At 45.9% G+C, this 25,251-nt stretch overlaps 1 protein-coding gene across 2 annotated transcripts in view; it reads left to right on the top strand.

Annotated features, from left to right (window-relative positions):
* LOC129866682 (prickle-like protein 1) overlaps positions 1-25,251 on the top strand; it is a 51,652-nt gene that overhangs the window by 8,669 nt on the left and 17,732 nt on the right. Inside the window, exon 1 of one of the 2 annotated variants that reach the window (XM_055939488.1) lies at positions 16,796-17,219. The exons of the other annotated variant lie outside the window; for it this stretch is intronic. The gene's annotated coding sequence lies outside the window, so the exon portion shown is untranslated. Of the gene's footprint in view, positions 1-16,795; positions 17,220-25,251 lie in introns of those variants that run through there. 2 annotated transcript variants of the gene reach the window in all.

Raw genomic sequence — 25,251 nt, 5'->3', positions numbered from 1 at the left:
CCATCAAGCGCATGAAAAAACTAACGTTGGGGCAACGGTATGAGATATTTGGAACTCACATGTGAAAAGGTTAACCTGATATGCGCACACTTGAGTTGATGATAGCATAAATCATGTGTTGATTGCAATGGAGCATTTGCGCATAAACTTAGATGGAGAGTTGGTCCTGTCCAACCTGATCCAAACACGGACTACACACAGACACGGACTACAAACGGTGCTATCTAGAACATTAAATGGTCCTTTGGCTCTCCCCATAGGGGAACACTACGAATAACACTTTTTGGTAGCAGGTAGAAGAACTCTTTTGGTTCTAGGTGGAACCCTTTTTTGGTTCAATGTAGAGCTTTTTCTACACAGGGTTCTACATGGAACCCAAAAGGGTTCTCCTATGGGGACAGCCGAAGAGCCTTTTTGGAACCCTTTTTTCTAAGAGTGTACTAGCCCCATAGGAGGGCCTGTTTTTCCCTTCTCCTCATCTATGGGGTTCCGAGTCTTACGTGGCCATCCTTCCAAATCTTGTCTCGGTACGTGAGAAGCCTGGGCTTCCGAGGTTATGGGGTTCATACTAGTAATCACCGTAGCCTCACAAGGATAGGAGAGGAGAAAAGAAAACAACATCACCCTGAGACAAAAACACAGCTTATTTACCTGAACCCCAACAGGAAAGTAATCTAGAGCCTTCTGTCCCTGCCGGACCCCTGGCTGGAAGTATGCAAAACACTCTTCCCCTCCCCGGTCCTTCCTGTGTTTCTCATTCCAGACCCGCCGTTCTGTAGTCCAGCCCCCGGTCTGTTGTCATTGTCAGGAGAGGTCATGTCAGGGAGAATTGATGATATGGAAAAGGTCAGGTATTTAATGGATTCGACTGGGTGAGGGGGTTTATACATGCTGCAGTGAAGGTATTTTCTGGGATTTACCAGGTTGCGAGCTCTAGTAGACAATGCAAGACTTTTATCTAGAATTTGGGTGTTATTCGAACTTATGTGAGACGTTCATTTTGCCTATAGGCCTAAGGTAAGTGTTGATGAGGTGTCTTCGGTCGCTGGTAAACATACATAGTGGTCTGGGTCACATTGTCATTATTTAGCCAAAATGCATAATGATGATGCCAAAAATGATAAGGCATAGAATGGAATGATATTCAGTCATTCTAAATGGTTCTGAAAAAGAATCATTAGATTAAAGCCCTAAAATTAGCAGATTTCTTCTTCAAGATGTAAAGCGGCCACTTCTCGTGCATTCCTCCAATGCCTTATACTGCCACTCATGTGACATCATCTCTATCTCCTGGTCCAGAGATAATTCTCTAGTGTGATCTTCAAGCACACGCCTGCCTATAGCCTCCAGTGTGTGTGTGCGTGTGTCTAGCCTCCAGTGCCAGAAGGCCATCGCATGCTTATATAGCCACTTGACCTCATTCACCATTCTCCATGTGAACCTCTGAATTAGATTACAGTCCAGAAGTGTGGTTCAGTGATTCGTGTTGCGTTGGATAAACAAACACAGAACAGTAGTGACTGAGGAGAGGTTCTCACAGGCCCTGCACGGGAGGAGAAGATGAATGATACAAAGACAGCAAACTGTCCCTTACTTCCTTCCTCAATGTCTTGCATGGTCCCATATCCACCTCCTGACATAAGCAAGTGAGTTGTCTCTCTCACTGCACATAGATGAAGTAGTTTGCTCTCTCACTTTCTTTCTGTTACGGGTCATTTCCTCCTGAATCAAAGATTATGTGTCAGCTGATCCAGGAGAGAGCGATGGTATAGTCCATCCCCTCCCTGCCTTCCCCTTCAAAATTAGTTGACAGACAGTGAGATAGAACAACGGAAGGCGTGTGTGTTCTCTCTCTCTCTCTCTCTCTCTCTCTCTCTCTCTCTCTCTGTGAATTATCAATAGGAGCCCATTCAGGGCTCCCTAACACTTGTTGTGGAGCAAACATCTTGCCTTCCAGTTGATCCTTTATGCAGGACATGAATCACCTCATTGCAGTAGGCTTCGTGCTCCACGTGTATCTTCCTTTGTGTGCTAGCTAGTGTTTACCCCCATGTTGTGAATAGACTTATCTTTTGTCATCTGGTGGAAGTGACTATAAGCCACAGTTGAAGGTGGGCTGGAAGCTAACCTAGAGGTGGGTCAATATTGACGCTAGACGAACTGAGGATGACATACCTAGCAGAGTAAACCCCAGGGCCACAATAGCCCCAGCCAGATGACAAAGAGAGGTTTGTTTGCCCTGCTACGACCTCCATGGCAGCTCCTAGAGTGTCGAAGAGAGAGAGAGAGAGGAGTTCAAAGAGCTGAGGCTTTGTTTGGTGTGCTCACACTGTCTTCCTGTTCTGACTGTTAGGGTGGTGGCAGCAGCACTAGCTCCAGATGTAGATGTAATGTGTGTGTGTGTGTGTGTGTGTGTGTGTGTGTGTGTGTGTGTGTGTGTGTGTGTGTGTGTATGCACACGCGTGCGTATGCACAACCACACTAGCCCAACCACAGTACGTTCAGCTCAAAAGATGACTCAACAAAGCAAACAACATAATAACATCTCTTGAAGGCAAATGAATAACAATTTGTTTTTAATCGAATTGCCATTAAAATGTTGCGAAATTCTTCAGCATGTGTCCACAAAGCACATTCCCACATGGTAGACCATGTCACTCCTTAAAGTCGCTTGAAACGTTTAGATGTCGTTAGTGACCTTAGAAGTCACAGCTCCAACAGTAACACAGAGAAGAAGGACAGAAGAAAACCAAACATAGCCGGTGTCCCAAATGGCAACCTATTCCCTACGTAGTTCACTCTAAAAGGGGAATAGGGTGCCATTTGGGATGCGGACCATAGTGGCCTGGGTTCTAAGAATAAGCCCTGTGCCATGGGGATGACATGTGTAATCTGTGAGGTGATAAGACAGGGGCTGGTGTCCTGTTTTCCATTCCTCACATAGCCTAGCCTGCACACTGTTGAAGCTGTGTGTTCAGCTTAACCTCCCGGTGCCCAGGGCACTATAATGGCTATAGCTTGGCCTCCGTCGGCTATGTCTGTTCCTCTGTAATCTCCCAGAACCAAAACGTTGTGTGCACTAACTAGCTAGCTACACACTTTGAGTCAGCATGATATTTATTTGAACAGTCCGTAATGTTCTTCTGATTCAGGGTTCTGTGGTCTCTCGGCAGAATGGCTCTCTGAATGGATCTCTGAATGGATCTCTCTTAACGCTCAGACACACCGGTAGGATTGTCCAACGTTTGCCTGCCGACAGTACACAAGTATGTGGACGGCCCTTCAAATGAACGGATTCGGCTATTTCAGCCACACCGGTTGCTGACAGGTCTCCTGTCAGCAATCTCCATAGACAAACATTGACAGTACAACGGTCTTACTGAAGAGCTCGGTGACCTTTCCAATAAGTCAGTTCGTCAAATTTCTGCCCTGCTAGAGCTGCCCTGGTCAACTGTAAGTGTTGTTATTGTGAAATGGAAGCCGCAATGGCTCAGCTGCAAAGTGGTAGGCCACACAAGCTCACAGAACTGGATCGCCGAGTGCTGAAGCGTGTAGCTCGTATTGTCTGTACTTGGTTGCAACACTCACTACTGAGTTCCAAACTGCCTCTAGAAGCAACGTCGGCACAATAACTGTTTCGTCGGGAGCTTCAAGAAATGGGTTTACATGGCTGATCAGCCGCATACAAGCCTAAGATCACCATTCACAATGCCAAGCGTCAGCTGGAGTGGTGTAAAGGTTGCCGCCATTGGACTCTGGAGCAGAGGAAACGCGTTCTCTGGAGTGACGCATCACGCTTCATCATCTGGCAGTCTGACGGAGTAATCTGGGTTTGGTGGATGCCAGGCGAATTGCTACCTAATCATTAGTCCAACAGTTGCAAACAAGAGTTTCTATTGGATGAATTCAGGTATGTTTATCCCCGTTTCGTGCCATTTGCTTCAGTTTAAGAAACGTTTTTCAACAGAATCGGCAGAATGAATAGACCCCTAATCACAAGCAAACACAGAACTAGCAGCCACATATAAACCGCATGATAACTTTGCTCGTTGTATATATAATTCCTTCTCGCATCTACGCTCTCTCCTCCTCTCACCTTTTCCCTTCACTTGTGGACTTCAGTGTCTGTGACCGGGCGAAAAAACCTTATGAAGCCAACCTTTCATACCATGACCGCTAACTGCTACACACAGCCTACATCGTTTTCACCATATTATTACTATAGCTTTATAAAAACCTGTTTAGGGCTGACCCCAATTTAGTCGACTGGTCAATATCACTTCCCTATTAAATATATCGCCAGTAGTGCATTTACCGTTAATTCCTGTCATTTCTAATCTACAATGTTTGTTTGGTTATGGTAATTTCTGTTAATGCATTCAATATATTATTATTCCAGTCTTACCGTTCTTATTGTCAGAGTGGACACATTGTTTGCAATGTTGAGTAAGGACTCACACCTGATAACGTATAGAAGTATATAGGTCTATAGGCTACCTGGCCAGCGTGCAAATACAGGCATATAAATGTGCCCATTTGTGGATCTGATTAGTATTTCTGATTGGTTTAATGCACCGCCACTAATGAGCTGTGGAGATTCTCAAAGTTATGTTTTCTTCACCTCAAACAGCAAGCAATAAAGTCTGTTTTTACATCCGTCGAGAATGACAATAGTTCCTCAATGTATTTGAAAAATCTTTCCAGCTCTCTTCCTTTCCATAACAATTCCGTGTGAAAGTGAAAAATGTCATGCTTAGATCCAGTGGAAACGACATAAAATAGGCCAACCTGATTTACTTCTTATCAGTCCTTGACTTGGACTGAAATAGGTTCCAGTACTCATTTTGGGTGCTGCTACTGTTTATATTTAGGTGCAGGAGCTCCACAATACTTTTGAGCTAATGTTCTATAAGAGGAACAGGAGCTTAACCTGTAGAACATTTTAGGTGCTGGTACTCAGCTCCGATGAGCTCCTGCCCAAGTCAAGCGCTTCTTCTTATCCCTTGCGCAAATAGCCTACAGCTGTGTCTGTCCCAAGCTCACTGGCACAGGAAACTCCGAGGGCCTAGAATATTTAATACAATGTTGCAAGTTCGCTAGCGCAAACTTCACTTCAGGCTGGACTCAAGTTAATAGTTGATACAATGTTTGAAGTTCGTTGCAGACAGGCCATGGTTAGCCAATGTGATTTATAGGATTCTTTTTTTATCAGGATATTTTCGACCTGCAGGCTGCAATGTTTTTATTTGTTGACTTTATGTGGGCTATTTTTACATAGTTGGCAATAGAAGTAACTTTTAAGATTTTAATCATTTTCATTGAGATTTGGATAGAATTTTGATTATCTACATGACAATGATTTTGAGATGTGAAGACATTATTATAAATTAAATAAAACTGTTCCACGAAAATGTGCATATGAAAATCATAACTGGCACGCAGATCGGTAGAACTGGCAAGATAAATTGGCATTCCACATGAGAAAGGTTGCAGACTACTGTAGTCTATTACCGGCAAATTCTGGAGAGTAATTGCAGAATCTGCAAAAGCCAGCAGGAGCAGGAGGAGAATGGGTCAGGCTAAGTTTTTTTTTCTTCAGGCTATAGATCTCTGGCTCCCTCTTGAGTCATTTGTGTGTTATTTCATCAAACCGTAAGCTTGTAGCATCAGACAAGCTCAATACATATCATTGATTTAATTAAAACACGTAGGATGTGTCTATATATGGAAATTGGTCGAAAGAATAGACAACTTTCGGTCAACCAATTTTTTTTTAGTTGTGGACAGCTCTAAACCAACTACAATCATGCAGTACAGTGTACAGCAAGCAGTTTAGCAGTTACGCGGGCCCCGGTGGCAATAAATTAATAAAACCAAAGGCTTACCTTACTTGGAAGAGTTCCAGTGTTGGATAGCCGTTGCCAGCTAGCTAACCTAGCATCCCTCTCTCTTTGAACCAGGTGTTTGAGTAGACTAAACTAGCTAGCTGCATTCTCTAGCTAAGTAAGTGAAAGTAAACGTTTAAAAAATACTTATACTATGAAATATAGCTCTATCTCTTGCTTCTCCTTAATTTTGGAAGAAATGTATTTGTTCAAAACTGTTCAACTATTGTCTTTCTCTCTCTTTGAGGCAACTACTCACCACATTTTATGCACTGCAGTGCTAGCTAGCTGTAGCTTATGCTTTCAATACTAGATTCAATGTCTGATCCTTTGATTGGGAGGACACCATTTCAGTTCATGCTGCAATCTCTGATAGGTTGGAGTACGTCCTCCGGAAGTTGTCATAATTACTGTGTCTATGGAAGAGGTGAGAACCATGAGCCTCCAAAGTCAATGTACCCAGAGGAGGACAGAATCTAGCTGTCCTCCGGCTACACCATGGTGCTACCCTACAGAGTGCTGCTGAGGCTATGGTAGACCTATTATTTGGTTATGTGAATATATTTATCGTCGTGGCCAAAAGTTTTGAGAATGACAGAAATATGAATTTTCGCAACGTCTGCTGCCTCAGTTTGTATGATGGTAATTTGCATATACTCCACAATGTTATGAAGAGTGATCAGATGAATTGCAATTAATTGCAAAGTCTCTCTTTGCCATGCAAATGAACTGAATCCCCCCAAAACATTTCCACTGCCTTTCAGCCCTGCCACAAAAGGACCAGCTGACATCGAGTGATCAGATGAATTGCAATTAATTGCAAAGTCTCTCTTTGCCATGCAAATGAACTGAATCCCCCAAAAACATTTCCACTGCCTTTCAGCCCTGCCACAAAAGGACCAGCTGACATCATGTCAGTGATTCTCTCGTTAACACAGGTGTGAGTGTTGACGAGGACAAGGCTGGAGATCACTCTGTCATGCTGATTGAGTTTGAATATCAAACTGGAAGCTTCAAAAGGAGGTTGGAATCATTGTTCTTCTTCTGTCAATCATGGTTACCTGCAAGGAAACACGTGCCGTCATCGTTGCTTTGCACAAAAAGGGCTTCACAGGCAAGGATATTGCTGCCAATAAGATTGCAGCTAAATCAACCATTTATCGGATCATCAAGAACTTCAAGGAGAGCGGTTCAATTGTTGTGAAGAAGGCTTCAGGGCGCTCAAGAAAGTCCAGCAAGCGCCAGGACCGTGTCCTAAAGTTGATTCAACTGCGGGATCGGGGCACCACCAGTACAAAGCTTGCTCAGGAATGGCAGCAGGCAGGTGTGAGTGCATCTGCACGCACAGTGAGGCGAAGACTTTTGGAGGATGGCCTGGTGTCAAAAAGGGCAGCAAAGAAACCACTTCTCTCCAGGAAAAACTTTAGGGACAGACTGATATTCTACATATTCTGCAAAAGGTAAAGGGATTGGACTGCTGAGGACTGGGGTAAAGTCATTTTCTCTGATGAATCCCCTTTCCGATTGTTTTGGGCACCTGGAAAAAAGCTTGTCCAGAGAAGACAAGGTGAGCGCTACCATCAGTCCTGTGTCATGCCAACAGTAAAGCATCCTGAGACCATTCATGTGTGGTGTTGCTTCTCAGCCAGGGGAGTGGGCTCACTCACAATTTTGCCTAAGAACACAGCCATGAATAAAGAATGGTACCAACACATCCTCCGAGAGCAACTTCTCCCAACCATCCAGGAACAGTTTGGTGACGAACAATGCCTTTTCCAGCATGATGGAGCACCTTGCCATAAGGCAAAAGTGATAACTAAGTGGCTCGGGGAACAAAACATTGATATTTTGGGTCCATGGCCAGGAAACTCTCTAGACCTTAATCCCATTGAGAACTTGTGGTCAATCCTGAAGAGGCGGGTGGAAAAACAAAACCCCACAAATTCTGACAAACTCCAAGCATTGATTATGCAAGAATGGGCTGCCATCAGTCAGGATGTGGCCCAGAAGTTAATTGACAGCATGCCAGGGCGGATTGCAGAGGTCTTGAAAAAGAAGGGTCAACACTGCAAATATTGACTCTGCATCAACTTCATGTAATTGTCAATAAAAGCCTTTGACACTTATGAAATGCTTGTAATTATACTTCAGTATTCCATAGTAACATCTGACAAAAAATATCTAAAGACACTTAAGCAGCAAACTTTGTGGAAATTAATATTTGTCATTCTCAAAACCTTTGGCCACGACTGTAGTATAGTAGTATAAAAAAAATACTATTTCATTTTGATGAAATTCACTGAGGATGGTCTTCCCCTTCCTCTGAGGAGGTGCTTACACTGGTGGATGTATACGTAGAACGTGTACGTAATTCCTCCCCCATGTGAGGGTTCGTGCTCTCTGATTGGCTCAAAGTCAAGTTGTTGGCCACTGATGAGCATTGCGATTCTACAAGTAGAATCGGTAGATTCATCGCTACCGGGTCGGTACACAGCAGGTACCGCTTTTGTTATAGTGAGAGAAGGAACGGCCTCCCCCTGTGATAAGTACCCATCAGCAGTCTATCGGCAGTGAGATTCTTGGTGTGTTTCATGAATTACCCCTTTGTGGCGGCCTCTGACCTCTTCTGTTGTCCACAATGCAACCCCCAGCTATAGACAGGCCTGGACACTGGTCCCCAGAGCCCAGCCCAGGGCCATGGTCAAACATAGCTGTCTACTCAACCGGCGCAAACTGTCTGGTGACGATGGACGTCTCATACTTCACCCCTGGCCCCTGGACAGAAGTCTAATAATGGAGTCTGGGACTTCTATGTCCCCTGAAGCTTAACGCTAGCCCCCTCTCTAGGCTACCTGTGACCGCTAGCTAGCCATCCACATTTAGAGGTGAAGAGGTCAACGTCAGAGCCAGGGGAGGAAGGCCATGGGGGCTATGGAAGGAGGGGTATAATTCAGCCTCGTTTCCTTTCTCTTCTTCTTTCTGTTCAGTTTTTTTACTACCACCTTAATGAGAATGAAGCATCCCTACTGACTGTGTCAGAGGTCCCTCTGTGCAGTGGTACTGGAGCATGTTAAATTAGCCTGTTATAAAATACTGTAGCTAACAGAGCCAGTGTTCCTCCAGGAATGTTAATGATTGTGTTAAGAATGGCGCCCGGAGCTACTATATGGAAGAGTGACACTCCGCCAAGCAAGCAGATGTGGCTAAAATAACTCAATTCCATCTGAAAAAAGAACATACAATTTACGTAATAAACCCTTTGAATTTACTGATGTCTGGGGAGGACTTTCAGCAGTTGTCACCTTACCTGCCTCATTATTTTCTTCATTAATGTATTATTATTATTATTATTTGTTTTTGAGTTGAATGATTTATTTTCTAGCATTGGATGTGAAAGTCATTCTGTCTCGTTTTTTTCTTGTTAATCATTGAAGTTAATACTGGTAGAGGGGAGGGAGGGGGGTATGCATGTGTTGGAGAGGGAAGGGTTTTGCACAATGTGCTCCCATGTAGCATGCTGTGTAGGTGGAAGGAATAACGGGGCATTATCTGTGTCATATTTTGCTGACGATTGTTAAATTGTAAAAAATGACAATAAATATATTGTTAAAAAAAACAGAATAGCACCGGAGTGGATGGCTGCCATTTTAGTTTTTTGCTGTTTTTTTTTACATAATTTGTCCGCCATCGTTTCATATAACCGAAAGGAGCTTCTGGACATCAGAACAGCGATTACTCACCTCGAACTGGACAATGATTTTTCTTTCATGAGTTGGGTGCGAAGGCCATACTGCTCTTCCCAAACCAGGCCCATATCCCTGACATTCGTATGAAGAGGAGACGCTGTTAGAGGTCGAAGAGCCGGATGCCTGGTGAGACTGCATTGACGAGTGGATAATCCACTTTTACCCTCCAATCTACTGGCGAACGTGTAATAACTGGAAAATAAACTGGATGAGCTCTGTTCGAGACTATCCAATCAATGGGACATAAAAAAACAGTCATATCCTATGTTTCACAGAGTCGTGGCTGAACAAGGACATGGATAATATACAGTTAGCGGGGTTTTCTGTGCATCAGCAAGACAGTACAGCAGCCTCCGGGGGTGGTGCGTGTGTCATTGTCAAGAACAGCTGGTGCGCAATCTCTAATATTAAGGAAACCTCAAGGTTTTGCTCGCCTGAGGTAGAGTACCTCATGATAAGCTGTAGACCACACTATTTACCAAGACAGTTTATCTATATTCTTCAAAGGCTGTCTATTTACCACCACAAATCGATGCTGACCACACTCAATGAGCTGTATAAGGCCATAAGAAAACAAGAAAATGCTCAACCATAGGCGGCGCTCCTAGTGGACAGGGACTTTAATGCAGGAAAACTGAAATCAATTTTACGTCACTTCTACAAGCATGTTACATGTGCAACTAGAGAGAAAAAAAATTCTAGATCACCTTTACTCCACACACAGAGACATGTACAAAGCTCTACCTCGCCCTCCATTTGGCAAATCTGACCATAACTATCCTCCTGATTACTACTTTCAAGCAAAACTTAAACGGGAAGTACCAGTGATGCGCTCTATACGGAAGTGGTCAGATGAAGTGGATGCTAAGCTACAGGACTGTTTCGCTAGCACAGAATGGAATATGTTCCGGGATTCATTCCATGGCATTGAGGAGTAATACCACATCAGTCACCGGTTTCATTAATAAGTTCATCGACGACATCGTACCCACCGTACGTACATATCCCAACCAGAAGCCATAGATTTCGGGAAACATCCACACTGAGCTAAAGACTAGAGCTGCCGAGATAATGCCAAGAGTGTGCAAAGCTGTCATCAAGGCAAAGGGTGGCTACTTTGAAGAATCTCAAATATAAAATATATTTGGATTTGTTTAACACTTTTTTGTTTACTACATGTTCCATATGTGTTATTTCATAGTTTTGATGTCTTCACTATTATTCTACAATGTAGAAAATAGTAAAAAAATAAAGAAAAACCCTGGAATGAGTAGGTGTGTCCAAACTTTTGACTGGTACTGTAGATGTTCCCTCAATTCACTCGACTAACCCGTACCACTTCCCATTGACTCGGTACCGGTACTTGTATATAGCCTCGTTATTGTTATTTTATTGTGTTACTATTTTTCTTTGAGTTTATTTAGCAAATTTTTCTTACTTTTTTAAAATAGATTTTAATACATTTCACTGTAAGGTCTACTACACCTGTTATATTCGGCATGTGACAAATGCAATTTTATTTGTGAGTTTGATGGGATCCCTGACTGTGCTGAGAGAAGAAGTGTTTAACTGTTTGACTCAGAGTATTGTTGAATGCCATAGTTTGCCTTTTGAAGGCCTTGTGGGTCGTCGGGAAAACGCTTCCATGTGTGGGAAGGAAGGGAATGGATCATTTTTTTATTTTATGGCCTCCTCCGTTACAACGACTAGCCTCGGAGCGCTCACACCCTGGCGGGTTCAACTAGGCGGTCCAGAAAATGTGCCAGTTTAGCTTTGGGCTAGAAACGAACAGGAAATGGTTTCCCTCCTCCTTGGTGTGTGGTGTGTGTGTGTCCCTCACCATGCAAGTGGATAACGTGTTTAACTCTGAGGAGAGCTGGAAGAAAAGTAAGTCCCAGATGTGTGATATGTTTAGTTGCAGTTGTTTGTCTTTTTGTGTGTCACATGTTGTGGGTTGTGTGTCCTTCTGACGCTGAGGTCAGCTAGAAGTCTGGTCAGAGGTTAGAGGTCATTCTCAGAGAGCAGGAGTCACATCCTGAACCTGGATGTTGACCCACTGAGTGCTGTTCCAACAGGAACAGAAGCATGCAAACTAAAAGTTGTCTCTCAGAGAAGGAAAGAAATAGCCTTTTTCAAAAGAAAGACATTCGAGTTTCATGTTCACTTGCTATATGTAATACTGTATACATGTTTACTCGCCAGAGTTCTCACAAACTCACCAGAGATCTCAGCTCAACCTTAACCGAACTGTTGAACTGTCATTTTAAAGTCAACAAGAGCAGGACCACACATGACAGGCCTCGTCCTTTGCTCTGTTGCTATGGCAGCAGCTTTTACGCTAGTAAGTGTGTAGTTTACTTCCCATTTAGCTTTTGTCTCTGCTGTGTGTAGTATAAGACATTCTCTTTCAGCCCTAGTCTCTGCTGTGTGTAGACTGCCATGGTCCTTTGTTCAGTGATAGTGTCCTCAAATAAAGGTTATTCCTCCCTTTTAACAGCCCTGAGGAGCTCTGTCGCTCTATACTTCCCATTGTATCCAATGAGCTCCCCACTTTACAACTGGGTGAGAGGGTGTCAAATTGAGGGTGAAATAGATGGCCAACCTATCCCTGACTATCCTAGGATACATCCCAAATGGCACCCTATTTCCTATTTAGTGCACTACTTTTGACCAGGGACCCAAAATGTGTGCACTATATAGGGAATAGTGTGCCATTTGGAATGCAGACCTAGATTGTACTGTAACAGTGTTGGTGATGCAGTTAGACAGGAGTGTTGCCGTTATAAAGCGGCGGGACATCTAGACTATGTATATTGCCCCGAGATGTTTTGACAGGCCACTCACAGATGTGTTATGTAGGCATTGCTTTTGCAATGCAATTCGATGCCATTCAATGCAATGCATGGAGGAGTTCCATGATTGGAACAATATCCTGGTACTCCAGTTACATCTAAATATAATGGAATAGAATATCGCTGTACATTCCATTTCTTTACATATTTGCATTTGGTACATATTACATTTGTTACATATTACATTTACATTTGTTACATATTACATTTACACTGACATCATATACTAGAAACCTTATTTTGCTTGTATAACTTAATACCATTGTGAACCGTAATCCATTTGCAGTCAAGGTTTAAAAGTTCAGATGCAGCTATTGCAAAATAGACGTAAAAAAAATGATTTTCTGATATTTTTCATTATGATTAATGACGCTTGCTGGCGCGACGAATCGCACAATAATCCCTTTCAGAAAGGTTAAGTGCATAACACATTTATTAACGATTACTTAACCAAATGCCCAATCCCAACATGACATTAATACCAATGCATTTTGACATTTCAAATAGCCAGGCAGCGATGTGTTCTCCCTGTTCTCAATGCTCTGTATTCAAAAGCACCGGCGACGTGCCTGCCCAGCTGTGTGAGAACTGTTCAAACGGGTTATCGGAGGGTTATAAGGCTAACAAGCCTCTAAGCCCCATCCCACCATGGTCTATCTGACTTTGGGTTTGTCAGCACCAATCTAGCTAAGTCAATATCAGCGCTGCCTGTTCCACCAATGACTGTTCTGCTACTGTAGCTCCACCACCACTACCAGTTGACCTTTTTCTCCCCCTCTTTCAGTGCGTAAAATGGATTGTTATTACAGTAGAGTGATAGGGGTTTATGGGGTTTATTTATCTTTATGACTCTGGTGCTTTTGTGTCGGGCTCTTCTCCTGGTGATACCCTAGGTGTATTGGCAGGTCATTAAAAGCCCGGAGAATGAGACAGTCAGGCTTCTAGCTTTTATGATAAGGTAACTCGCACATCACTGGGTGCTATTCTCAGCAATGGGCACTGAACGACGACAGTAAACTGTAAACGAACCCTAAACTGCCAGGGTACACCACACTGTGCTGTGCACTGCGGGGGAGAGGAGTCCCATAGCCGAGATTGTCATGACCTTTTCGTTGCCCCTACACTGTTTCCGCTTTATAGCCTCTGTGATGGGGTGGAGTTGAGGATATACGATAGGCTATAGGCCACTTAGCAGACGTTCCTGACGAAAGAAGCCTGCGAGAGAAGCCGTGCACGTTTGTTAGCACGTGATCCCTGCGGGGATTGAACCCGCGACTTTACCAACTGAGCCGCACATGACCACTAGTGTGAAGGCGTGCATTGCGATATACGTAGGTCATGAACTCATACGGCTGCACAGTCGTGAAACATTTTACTGGGCATCTTACAACCCCGTGGGATCGTGCTTGCTACCCCAGACTTTTTGGTTTTACGAGTCCGTGTTCAAGGGCGAGGCCAGTTTGACCGCTGAAGAATGTTGTGTGTTGTTTTATTATTGTTTGGTGTTGGTCCTGCCTCCTGACGTTAGTTCTGTCCTGTCATTGTCGAGGCATGCTATAGCTAGACTCTAACTGGAGGGCAACGACAGCGAGGTGAGCTTGTGGGGTGTCGTTTAACTGCATTACAAGGTGATACGGACCAGAGACCAGGTGTGAGGTGCAGCTTGGTCAGGTGTGTGTGTGTGTGTGTGTGCGTGTGTCTGGGGCTGTAAAGCCCCTGGTGGTAGACATTTATGGATGACCCCTAAGGGTCACAGGTCAGGGGTGTGTGGAACACATACACGAGTAAGGGATGCTGGGCTTGTCTTGTGGTCAAACCTTGAACTGTGAAATTGTCAGAGACCCCTTTCTAACAATAGAGTTGTACCGCAGCCAGCTTCAGAATGTAAGACAATGTTTTACTTTTTTATGTACTGTGTCTGGTAGAGTGGAATAAGAAACATTTACATGAAACACATGATGAACACATGGCCGAAATGGTTTACGTCTTTTGACATTGACTTGAAATGATGTATTGATCGATTCAGTCATAAAACTTAATTAAAAGAGTTGTATAATTGATGAAAGATTGGGCTCGCGAGTGGCACAGCGGTCTAAGGCACTGCATCTCATTGCTAGAGGCGTCACTACAGACCCTGGTTTGATTCCAGGCTGTTTCACAACTGGCCGTGATTGGAATTCCCATAGGGCGTCGCACAATTTTCCCAGCGTCGTCCGGGTTTGGCCGTCACTGTAAATAAGAATTTGTTCTTAACTGACTTTCCTAGTTAAATAAAGGTGAAATAAACAATGTGTGGGATAAGATTCAATTGAATGTATATGGATTCAGGCAAATTTCAGAGCCACATTGAAGTGACTTTGAACCAGTTAGTCAACTTTCTTCCAATCAAGATGGGAACAAAGTCTGACAATTTCAATATCGCCACAGAGCCAACGTAGAAATCTACAGTCAGATTTCCATAGTTTGTAGATAGTACATCCCGTTTAGTGACTTTCTGTTAAAACCACTTCAAAATGTGCATCTGTTTCTTATTGCTATTCTATAGAATTTCTGTACCTGATGTTTTTCCAACTCAACCTTGTCTTGGCCTGAATAGCCTGCAGGCAGGATGCAGAGTTGTCCCTCCCTCTATGACTTGCTAATGAGGAAGGGGCAGAAGGTCAATTGGGTCGGTACAAAGGCCTGTGGCCTGCACTGGGACCTGCTGTGTGGTGTGTCAGTGGGGCTCCCCGGCCTTGGCTGCAACAATGGCTTTGTCCACAGACACAGAGACACACACACACACACACACACACACTCACACACTCACACTCACACTCACACACACACACACACACACACACACACACACACACACACACACACACACACACACACACACACACACTCACACTCACACTCACACTCACACTCACACTCAAACAAAAGCATACACACAATATTATTTTCAGTGAAATCAACAAACATCCATATTAGGATAAAGCCTGATATTTCCCTAACTCTGAGGTGGCTAGGGCATGTGGTGTCCCCCATAATGATGTCCCCAGAGTAGCTAGGAACTTTGTTTAGACATGGACAGACCTCCAGCCACCACAGAGGAAGCCCAGGGTGACAGTCTCCACAACCTCGGCCTCAGCCTGAGGCAATAGACAACAGGAAGAACTTCTACACCTTTTACACATTCCTTTCCTCAGGACAGGAAGGAGACAGAGAGGGAGAGGTCAACTGTCCTGTGGAGTTGGGTTCAATTTCATTTCAATTCAGCCAAGTCAGGGAGTTTGGAATTTCATTTTACTTCCTGAATTGACTGAATTAAAATGGAATTGACTCCAGACCTGCTGTCCTGCTTGCTCATATCGGGGGGAGTTTCTGTCAGTAGTTCTTTAGTCAAAGGCCACCAAACAGGGGCAATACACAATGCTCAACACATCATAAATGCGGTTCAATGGTTCCAGCACATTGGCCAGTGAACTGGTGCCAATGTGACCTTTCAACCCTACACAGATTTCAGAGCTGAAATTGTAAGCTAATGATACTTTGAAAAGTTTATTATCCTCTCTCTGTCTAAAACGTCTGACCTCCTTCCCCCCTGAGACTAGCTGATAATAGAGCTTCCTTGTGGAAGTGGTTCATTTGTAGTGAGACTATAGAGATTACTTCTGCTATTCTTATGTAAAGCACCCCTGTGGATTGAATCCAGAGTTGCATTATTCTTTCTCTGTGATGGGGTCCTGCGGACGTCATTGTTGACTGGGAAAGTGAGGGAGGACTTTCAGCAGGCAGTTCAGCAGTTCAGTATCGTAGGGGACAGGGAGAAGTGGTCAATGGTCATGTGATGGGAAATGTTTTCTTAGCACACTCAAACTGAGACTGCATCTTACAAGACTACCCTCTTTAAAGAGGCTAAGGTCACATTGTATCACATCAGAAAATACAAGACGTGAGGTTCTAATAAAAGAAGATAAACAAAACCTGGAAACAACACTGAACACTTCCCACAGTTCCTGCAACAGTTTTAATAGGGGAAGGAGAGATAGGAATGTCATGTGAGAGCCATTGTCGCTGTGGGGTTGACCACCATCAGTCTGGTGGTAACCCGAGCTGTGGCATTTGTCGCTGATGTGATGCACTCGTCAGGGAAAGAGTTCCTGTGGGGAAGGCTCACTGGTGGTTCTCATTTGATGTGTGTTTGAAGTGTGAGAGGAGGGTCACCAAAGGGCGGAGACACCCTGAGCCTGGCCCTGCCTCTGAGTGGCTGGGTTAGGGGTTAGGGGGTGGGCGGTGGGATACGGGGATTTACGGAGGTGGGAGAGTGTGGGAGTAGTAGGATGGTCATCTGGTTGAACAGCCCTCCATACACACCCTCAAACAGTCAGTTTACACACACAGAACACACACCTCTCTGGTTTTACAGTCTTTCCCTACTTTGATATGGAATGTGGCTGTGCTGACAGCTCTGGAAGAGGGAGAGAAGGCAGAGGAGGGGGGGCTAGGCTGCTGTGAGCCTGTTACTGTCCTGGATTTAGTAGAGCTACAGTAGAGGGAGACTGGAGAGGAGGCTGAGCCAGCAGAAGCTGAAAGAGGAGAGGTTGCTGTCCTGGATCTTTGAGCTACAATAAAGGGAGATTGAAAGAGGAGAGGCTGAGCCGAGAGCCATGTAGCCCAGAGCCAGTGGAGAATAACGGACAGGATTTAGAAGTGATAAGAGCCTGCTCAGGAGAGCTTTCTGCACAGAGGTAAGACCTCTGCCAAAGGAACTTTACAGTAGTGGATTAAAAAAAAGCAGGTTTTCAATTGCATGTATCCTAGTTGTACCGGTATGGCAGAAAAAATACATTTGACATTTAAAATGGGATATTTTGTCATTTTTAAATGTCTCACACTTAGCAGTGACTTTTAAACTGGATAAACCCAATTTAAACTGGATTTAAGTAGTGATTTTAACTGTTTTATTGGTAAAATGGTCGCATTTCTTTTTTTGTACTCTGTCCCTTCTTTTTAGGGAAGAAAAATGATTTAATATGCATGCATTCTAAGTGGTGTGCTAGTATGGACATTGGTAATCAGAATTTAGGCTTACTGACTGAGTCTGAGATTTTGGGTCCTGTAATGCTATATGAATTTGATCAGCAGTGTGGTTGATGTTGAGCTAGCAGTGTGACAGCTGCATGTGTGTTGAGAACCGGGTGCAGGCCAGGCAGGCTGTCGCGTGCAGGTGGTCCTTCTCTCAGTCCATGGCAGGCAGGGTTAGAAGTTCTGAGGGATAGGAGTTCCCCCTCTCACACCCATTTGATCTTGGAATAACACCCCAACTGCGATGGCGGGAGGCAGAGGTCAGCCAAACTGTAGCCTGCCAGCAACTCTTTGATATGGGACAGACAGGGTTGTGAGAAACTCCTATTTTAAAGAGGATGTCAATCGTATTCTCGTGGTATTTTCCAGATGACTTTTTGTAAAATAATTTGGACAGTTCTTTCTGCTCATGTTTTCCGTACATTGGGTAGTTGGATAATATATGTATTGGATGACACGTTTTTATTTAATTCATGTGAAAAAATTGCGCCGTTGATTCACAAAGACCCAATTATTTCCAATCTGAAATACTTCTACCTTTTCCAAGATGGTTTATATGTAGGCTAGTGTTTCTTTATTTAAGTGCCAGGTATCGTACAAGGGGCTGGTTTTATCAAGTGCCAACAGGTGACAAGTCGTAATCTGAGTACACGTGTTCATTTGATTTGAGATCCTCTGTTCTGCACATTGTGACTAGAGAATTATCTTGTTCGACAGACGGAGAGAAAAAAGACTTGTCTGAATATGGAGAACCTGAGACTTTTGAACTGAATATATTGTTTTCTCTGCAAGTAGACCTAGGGTCCATCCTTAATGACACCATAATCCCTATATAGTGCACTACTTTTATGGGCCCCGGTCAAAAGTAGTGCACTAAATAGGAAATAGAGTGTCATTTGGCACGCACATGTAGACCCTATCCAGAATGAGTCTGTGGGTGAGTCTGCGGGTGAGTCTGCGCCGAATCAGACATGTACAGTCCAGACCCGCTGACAGAGTCGCATGTGATCCGTGTGCTTGTTGGGTTGTGGGCTTGTCCGTCACACGTCTCTTTGAGGAATTATGACAGTAATTCAGACCAGCAGCTGGTTATCTCCCCTCTTCCTCTCACAAAGGGTTGTTTGTCTAATGTAGTAGATTATTTTCGTGTGTATGTTCACACAATGGTGTCTATATTTGGAGGACACCTTTTCAATCGATGAGTTTAGACAGGGGATGCCTTTGAACTGAGTGGCTGCCAATCATGGCTCGTGGTTTAAATGATCTTGCGGGACTGTCACTGTCACTGTCATTAAATCTGCAGTGAGCATGAAGCATATGTCAGGACACGTGTGGTATCGCCTCTCTATGCTGGCTGTATGGCAGTAGCACAGCCCCTGTCATTTTCCTCATACCATGACTGAAGTTAACTCTTCATTGTAATTTAGCATTTCCATAGGAGTCAATAGTCACTGGTTACCCCAGCATGGTCTACCTCTAACCTGCCAATCCCCCCTCCTCCCATGCTACCCAGACCCCTGCAGTCTTGAATGTTTAACAGCCTTTGTAAAGATGCTTGTTAACGTGGCTTTACTTAGGGAGCCTCGGATGCATGTCTGATTTGCCAAAACAGAGACCTTGTAGCCCCCAGCCGGGAGGGACTGGGTGGGGGGTGGGCGAGAGAGGGGCACAGGAACTAACCACAAGTCTTTTCAACTCAGCCCGTAAAGGTTTGCGAGTTTGTCAGAATTCAGTGTGTGTACGATGGCTTGTACAGTCAGTCAGTAGGTTGAAACAAAGTTGGCTGACATTTGAGGTGAGAATTAGCATACTTGCCGATGTGGTTCAAGGAATGGCATTGCTAAACACACGAGGCGTTGCCTCAGTATCCTGTATTCATGTTTCACCTATCTGCATCTGGCTATATCTCCGATTTGACATTCTTCTGAGCGAGGCCCTGCTCCGAGAGACCAGTGAAGAGAGGCTTCGTCTCTAACATGTGAAAGCAAACATCTCTCTCTTTCTCTCTAATGAAAGTCACATGTACCCCCCCTTCGTAACGCAAAGCCCATGCTGCTACAGTCATGTTCTCTCTCTGCTCTACGCTCTGGCTGACCTTTCTCTATAGTTAGCCTCTATCTCCCCAACCCACTACACTCTCGGTCCTCAAACAAGGCCACACGCTTTAAAGTTATTTCAGTCTCATTTGCAAGTCAATAGATGTGTATAGAACAAGACGTGTCTTATTCCGCACCTCTGACTGAAGACAAGTTATCTTGGTTTGAAAGACGCCGACCACCGTGAATGCAGCAGAGATAACAGAGATCATCTTCAGGAGAGAAGGGGGGGGGGGGGGGGGCAGAGAGAGAGAGAGACAGAAAGAGAGACAGTAGAGATAACCAGGCTCTCGATGGAACATGCCTTCCACAGTTGATTCACTATGAAAGGCTCTATTGTTGAAGCCTGAAGCTGCTTTGCAAGGTGTTTTAAGTGGGAGGTGTCTATCGTACCAACCCCATCTGCCTGACTTGACACCTCCTGGCACGATGCAAACCATGCATCAGGGTACAACGCTGACGCATCCACTTCTACAGGCGTCATCCATCATGCGCGTGTCTGAGTGGATGCACTGTGTGTCTTGTTGTGTGTGTGAGCAGCCTTGTGGAGGGCAGGTATGCCAGGTGTTGGCATGAGTGAGATATGGGTTATTGGGAAGAAGGGTGCTCAGGCAGGCAGGCTGTCCTTAAGTGGAGTGCTGTTCTGTGGGTATGAATAGCTGTTTGGTAGCTGCCTGTCTGGCTGTCTGCCTGCCCTGTGCTGGGCAGTTAATCACTCATTCCTCAGGAGGTCCAGGCACTAGGCATGCGGACTGTGCTGCTTTGTGTGTGTGTATGTGTGTGTGTTCTGCTATCTCACAGAGAGTCGTAACTAAACGAGAAACAGGACGCAGGGCATACAGCTGACACTTAAACAGTTTGGCCTCTTGTCAGTGGAGGGGTGTGTGTGACCGCTTGCCTGCCTGCTTGCATATCTGTCTTTGTGTGCGTCTGTGTTTGAGAACCACACTCAGGCATCCATGCATATATGCCATTCTGAGAGAGAGAGAGAGAACTAGAAAAACGGAGAGAGGGAGAGAAATAGAAAAATGGAGAGAGGGAGAGAAATAGAGAAACGGAGAGAGGGAGAGAAATAGAGAAACGGAGAGAGGGAGAGAAATAGAAAAACGGAGAGAGAGAGAGAGAGAAAGAAAAACAGAGAGAGAGAGAGGGAGAGAAATAGAGAAACGGAGAGAGAGAGAGAGGGAGAGAAATAGAAAAACAGAGAGAGAGAGAGGGAGAGAAATAGATAAACGGAGAGAGAGAGAAATAGAAAAACAGAGAGAGAGAGGGAGAGAAATAGAAAAACGGAGAGAGAGAGAAATAGAAAAACAGAGAGAGAGAGAGAGGGAGAGAAATAGAAAAACAGAGAGAGAGAGAGAAATAGAAAAACAAAGAGAGAAAGAGAGACTGTATGTAACAGTCCTGACCTATTTATGTTAGTTTTTATGTGTTTATGGTCAGGGCATGTGTTTTGGGTGGGCAGTCTATGTTATCTGTTTCTATGTTGGTTTCGGTTTGCCTGGTATGGCTCTTGATTAGAGGCAGGTGGTTTGCATTTTCCTCTAATCAAGAGTCATATTTAGGTAGGGCATTCTCACTGTTTGTTTGTGGGTGATTGTCTCCTGTGATGTCTTCGTGTCGTTATCGATGTTATTCACTTTCGGAGCTGTTTGGCTGTTCGTTATGTTTCGATGTCCGTTCCTGTTCGTGAGTTTACGTTTGTCTATGTAAGTTTATGTTTCAGGTTGCGTCAACATCGTTTTGTTATTTTGTAAGTTTTGAAAGTGTTTTGTTTTGTTTAGTCTACGTCGTATTTGTAATAAAAATGGCTTATTTCCCTGACTCCGCATTTTGGTCCGAAGATCCTTCTCTCCTCACCTCATCCGAGGATGAGGAAAGCGACAGCTATTGACAGAATCACCCACCAAAATACAGAGACCAAGCGGTATGGGAAAAATCGACGGAGCAATAAGGACTTTTGGACTTGGGAGGAGATTTTGGACGGTAGAGGACCTTGGGCTCAACCAGGGGAATATCGCCGTCCAAAGGAGGAATTGGAAGCAGCGAAGGCGGAGCGGCGCTGGTATGAGGAGGCAGCTAGGAGACGTGGATGGAAGCCGGAGAATCAAGCTCGTAACCGGAATTATGAGGGGACTCGTCTTGCACGGAAGCCGAAAAAGCCCGTGAGTAACTCCCAAAAATTTCTTGGGGGGGGGCTAAAGGGTAGTGGGCCAAGGGCAGGTAGGAGACCTGCGCCCACTTCCCAGGCTAACCGTGGAGAGCGGGAGTACGGGCAGACACCGTGTTACGCAGTAGAGCGCACGGTGTCTCCTGTACGTGTGCATAGCCCAGTGCGGGTTATTCCACCTCCCCGCACTGGTAGGGCTAGATTGGGCATTGAGCCAGGTGTCATGAGGCCGGCTCAACGCGTCTGGTCTCCAGTGCGTCTCCTCGGGCCGGCATACATGGCACCTGCCTTACGCAGGGTTTCCCCGGTTCGCCTACACAGCCCGGTGCGGGTTATTCCACCTCCCCGTACTGGGCGGGCGACCGGGAGCATTCAACCAGGTAAGGTTGGGCAGGCTCAATGCTCAAGAGAGCCAGTACGCCTGCACGGTCCGGTATTTCCGGCGCCACCTCCCCGCCCCAGCCTAGTACCTACAGTGCCTACATTACGCACTAGGCTACCAGTGCATTTCCAGAGCCCTGTTCCTCCTCCACGCACTCTCCCTATAGTGCGTGTATCCAGTTCAGTGCCTCCAGTTCCGGCCCCACGCACTAAGCCACCTGTGCGTCTCCTAAGTCCTGTACACACTGTCACTTCTCCCCGTACTAGTCCTGAGGTGCGTGCCCTCAGCCAGGTGCCACCAGTGCCGGTACCACGCACCAGGTATAGAGTACGCTTTGAGAGTTCAGTGTGCCCTGTCCCTGCTCCACGCACTAGTAGGAGGGTGCTTATCATTAGCCCGGTGCCTCCAGTTCCGGCACCACGCACCAGGTCTACAGTGCGCCGTATCCGGCCAGAGCCATCCGTCTCCCCAGCGCCATCTGAGCCATCCGTCTGCCAGGAGCCTGCAAAGCCGCCCGTCTGCCATGAGCCTGCAAAGCCGCCCGTCTGCCATGAGCCTACAGAGCCATCCGCCAGACAGGAGCCGCTAGAGCCGTCAGCCAGACAGGAGCCGCTAGAGCCGCCCGCCAGACAGGATCTGCCAGAGCCGCCAACCAGACAGGATCTGCCAGAGCCGCCAACCAGACAGGATCTGCCAGAGCCGCCAACCAGACAGGATCTGCCAGAGCCGCCAACCAGACAGGATCTGCCAGAGCCGTCAGCGAGCCATGAGCAGCCAGAGCCGTCAGAGAGCCATGAGCAGCCAGAGCCGTCAGAGAGCCATGAGCAGCCAGAGCCGTCAGAGAGCCATGAGCAGCCAGAGCCGTCAGAGAGCCATGAGCAGCCAGAGCCGTCAGAGAGCCATGAGCAGCCAGAGCCGTCAGAGCGCCATGAGCAGCCAGAGCCGTCAGAGCGCCATGAGCGTCGAGAGCCGTCAGCCTGCCATGAGCGTCGAGAGCCGTCAGCCTGCCATGAGCGTCGAGAGCCGTCAGCCTGCCATGAGCGTCGAGAGCCGTCAGCCTGCCATGAGCGTCGAGAGCCGTCAGCCTGCCATGAGCGTAGAGAGCCGTCAGCCTGCCATGAGCGTAGAGAGCCGTCAGTCTGCCATGAGCGTCGAGAGCCGTCAGCCTGTATGGACCTGCCAGAGCCGTCCAAACAGGACCTGCCAGAGTCCTTCAGCCGGGATCTGCCCCTTGTCCCGGTGTTGCCCCTTGTCTCGGTGTTGCCCCTTGTCCCGGTGTTGCCCCTTGTCCCGGTGCTGCCCCTTGTCCCGGTGCTGCCCCTTGTCCCGGTGCTGCTCCTTGTCCCGGTGCTGGCCCTTGTCCCGGTGCTGCCCCTTATTCCAGTGATGGTCCTTATCCTGGTGCTGCCCCTTGTTCTGGTGCTGCCCCTTGTCCCGGTGCTACCCCTTGTCCCGGTGCTGCCCCTTGTCCTGGTGCTAGCTGTTTATTTAGGGGAAGGTAGTGTTAGGGTGGGCATTAGAAGGGGTAGAAAGAAGAGGGGAGTGACTATGGTGGTATGGGGACGGCGTCCTGAACCGGAACCACCACCGTGGTCAACTGCCCACCCGGACCCCCCCCTGGACTTTGTGCTGGTGCGCCCGGCGTTCGCACCTTGGGGGGGGGGGTACTGTAACAGTCCTGACCTATTTATGTTAGTTTTTATGTGTTTATGGTCAGGGCATGTGTTTTGGGTGGGCAGTCTATGTTATCTGTTTCTATGTTGGTTTCGGTTTGCCTGGTATGGCTCTTGATTAGAGGCAGGTGGTTTGCATTTTCCTCTAATCAAGAGTCATATTTAGGTAGGGCATTCTCACTGTTTGTTTGTGGGTGATTGTCTCCTGTGATGTCTTCGTGTCGTTATCGATGTTATTCACTTTCGGAGCTGTTTGGCTGTTCGTTATGTTTCGATGTCCGTTCCTGTTCGTGAGTTTACGTTTGTCTATGTAAGTTTATGTTTCAGGTTGCGTCAACATCGTTTTGTTATTTTGTAAGTTTTGAAAGTGTTTTGTTTTGTTTAGTCTACGTCGTATTTGTAATAAAAATGGCTTATTTCCCTGACTCCGCATTTTGGTCCGAAGATCCTTCTCTCCTCACCTCATCCGAGGATGAGGAAAGCGACAGCTTTGACACTGTATATATACATAATATGACATTTGAAATGTCTTTATTCTTTTGGAACTTCTGTGAGTGTAATGTTTACTGTTCATTTTTATTGTTTATTTGACTTTTATTTATTATCTACTTCACTTGCTTTGGCAATGTTAACATATGAGACATATGTTAACATTGCCATTAAATCCCTTGCCATTAAAGCCCTTGAATTTAATTTAATTTAATTGAGAGAGTGAATTCTGGCCCACTACTGTCACGCCTGACTTCTTCAAAGGCACCAGTCAAGTGTGGCTGGTTTTCTCAGCTGTGTCCCCACAGCCCTCCCCAGCCCTGTGTGCGTGCCTAGCCGTGGGGGGTGGAAGCAGGGGTACAAGCGGGGTGTGCTGACTACTGGCTGGGGAGGGCTGTGGAGTCTCACAGTCACAGTCAGAGCTGCCCTTCCTTTGAGAAATGGCCACAACTGCCTATTCATTTGCTCCATGCCTGTATGTCATACAAGGCCTTTCAGCATGACTTGTACAGCTCAGAGTAGCATTTGTATAGTATGTAGTAGTTGTAGTCGCCGCCGCTGCAGCAGTACTAGTATTGGTAGAACGGTACTACTGCTACTTGAATGTTGTATTTCTAACGAATCCTTCCATCCTTACAGAGCAAAAATGTCTTGTAGGTCAAAGCTGTTTTGTCACTGCTCTCTTGAAATGTAGGCTACACGCAAAGAACTGAGGACGCCCTGAAACCTTCTGCTGCCTCAGCTCAGTGGTTTCAGTGACAAGACAGAGTAGTCCCCTTGCTTTTCCACTTCTCCATTTATCCCCCTAGACGCACACTGCTCTCCTGTGTGGCCGGTCAGCTGTGTGTGTGGGTGTGTTTGTGCATGCGTGTGGTGGGTCAGCGT

Source organism: Salvelinus fontinalis, chromosome 12 (assembly GCF_029448725.1).
Source record: "Salvelinus fontinalis isolate EN_2023a chromosome 12, ASM2944872v1, whole genome shotgun sequence".
Classification (NCBI taxonomy): domain Eukaryota; kingdom Metazoa; phylum Chordata; class Actinopteri; order Salmoniformes; family Salmonidae; genus Salvelinus; species Salvelinus fontinalis.
This window is presented reverse-complemented; position numbering and strand designations above follow the sequence as displayed.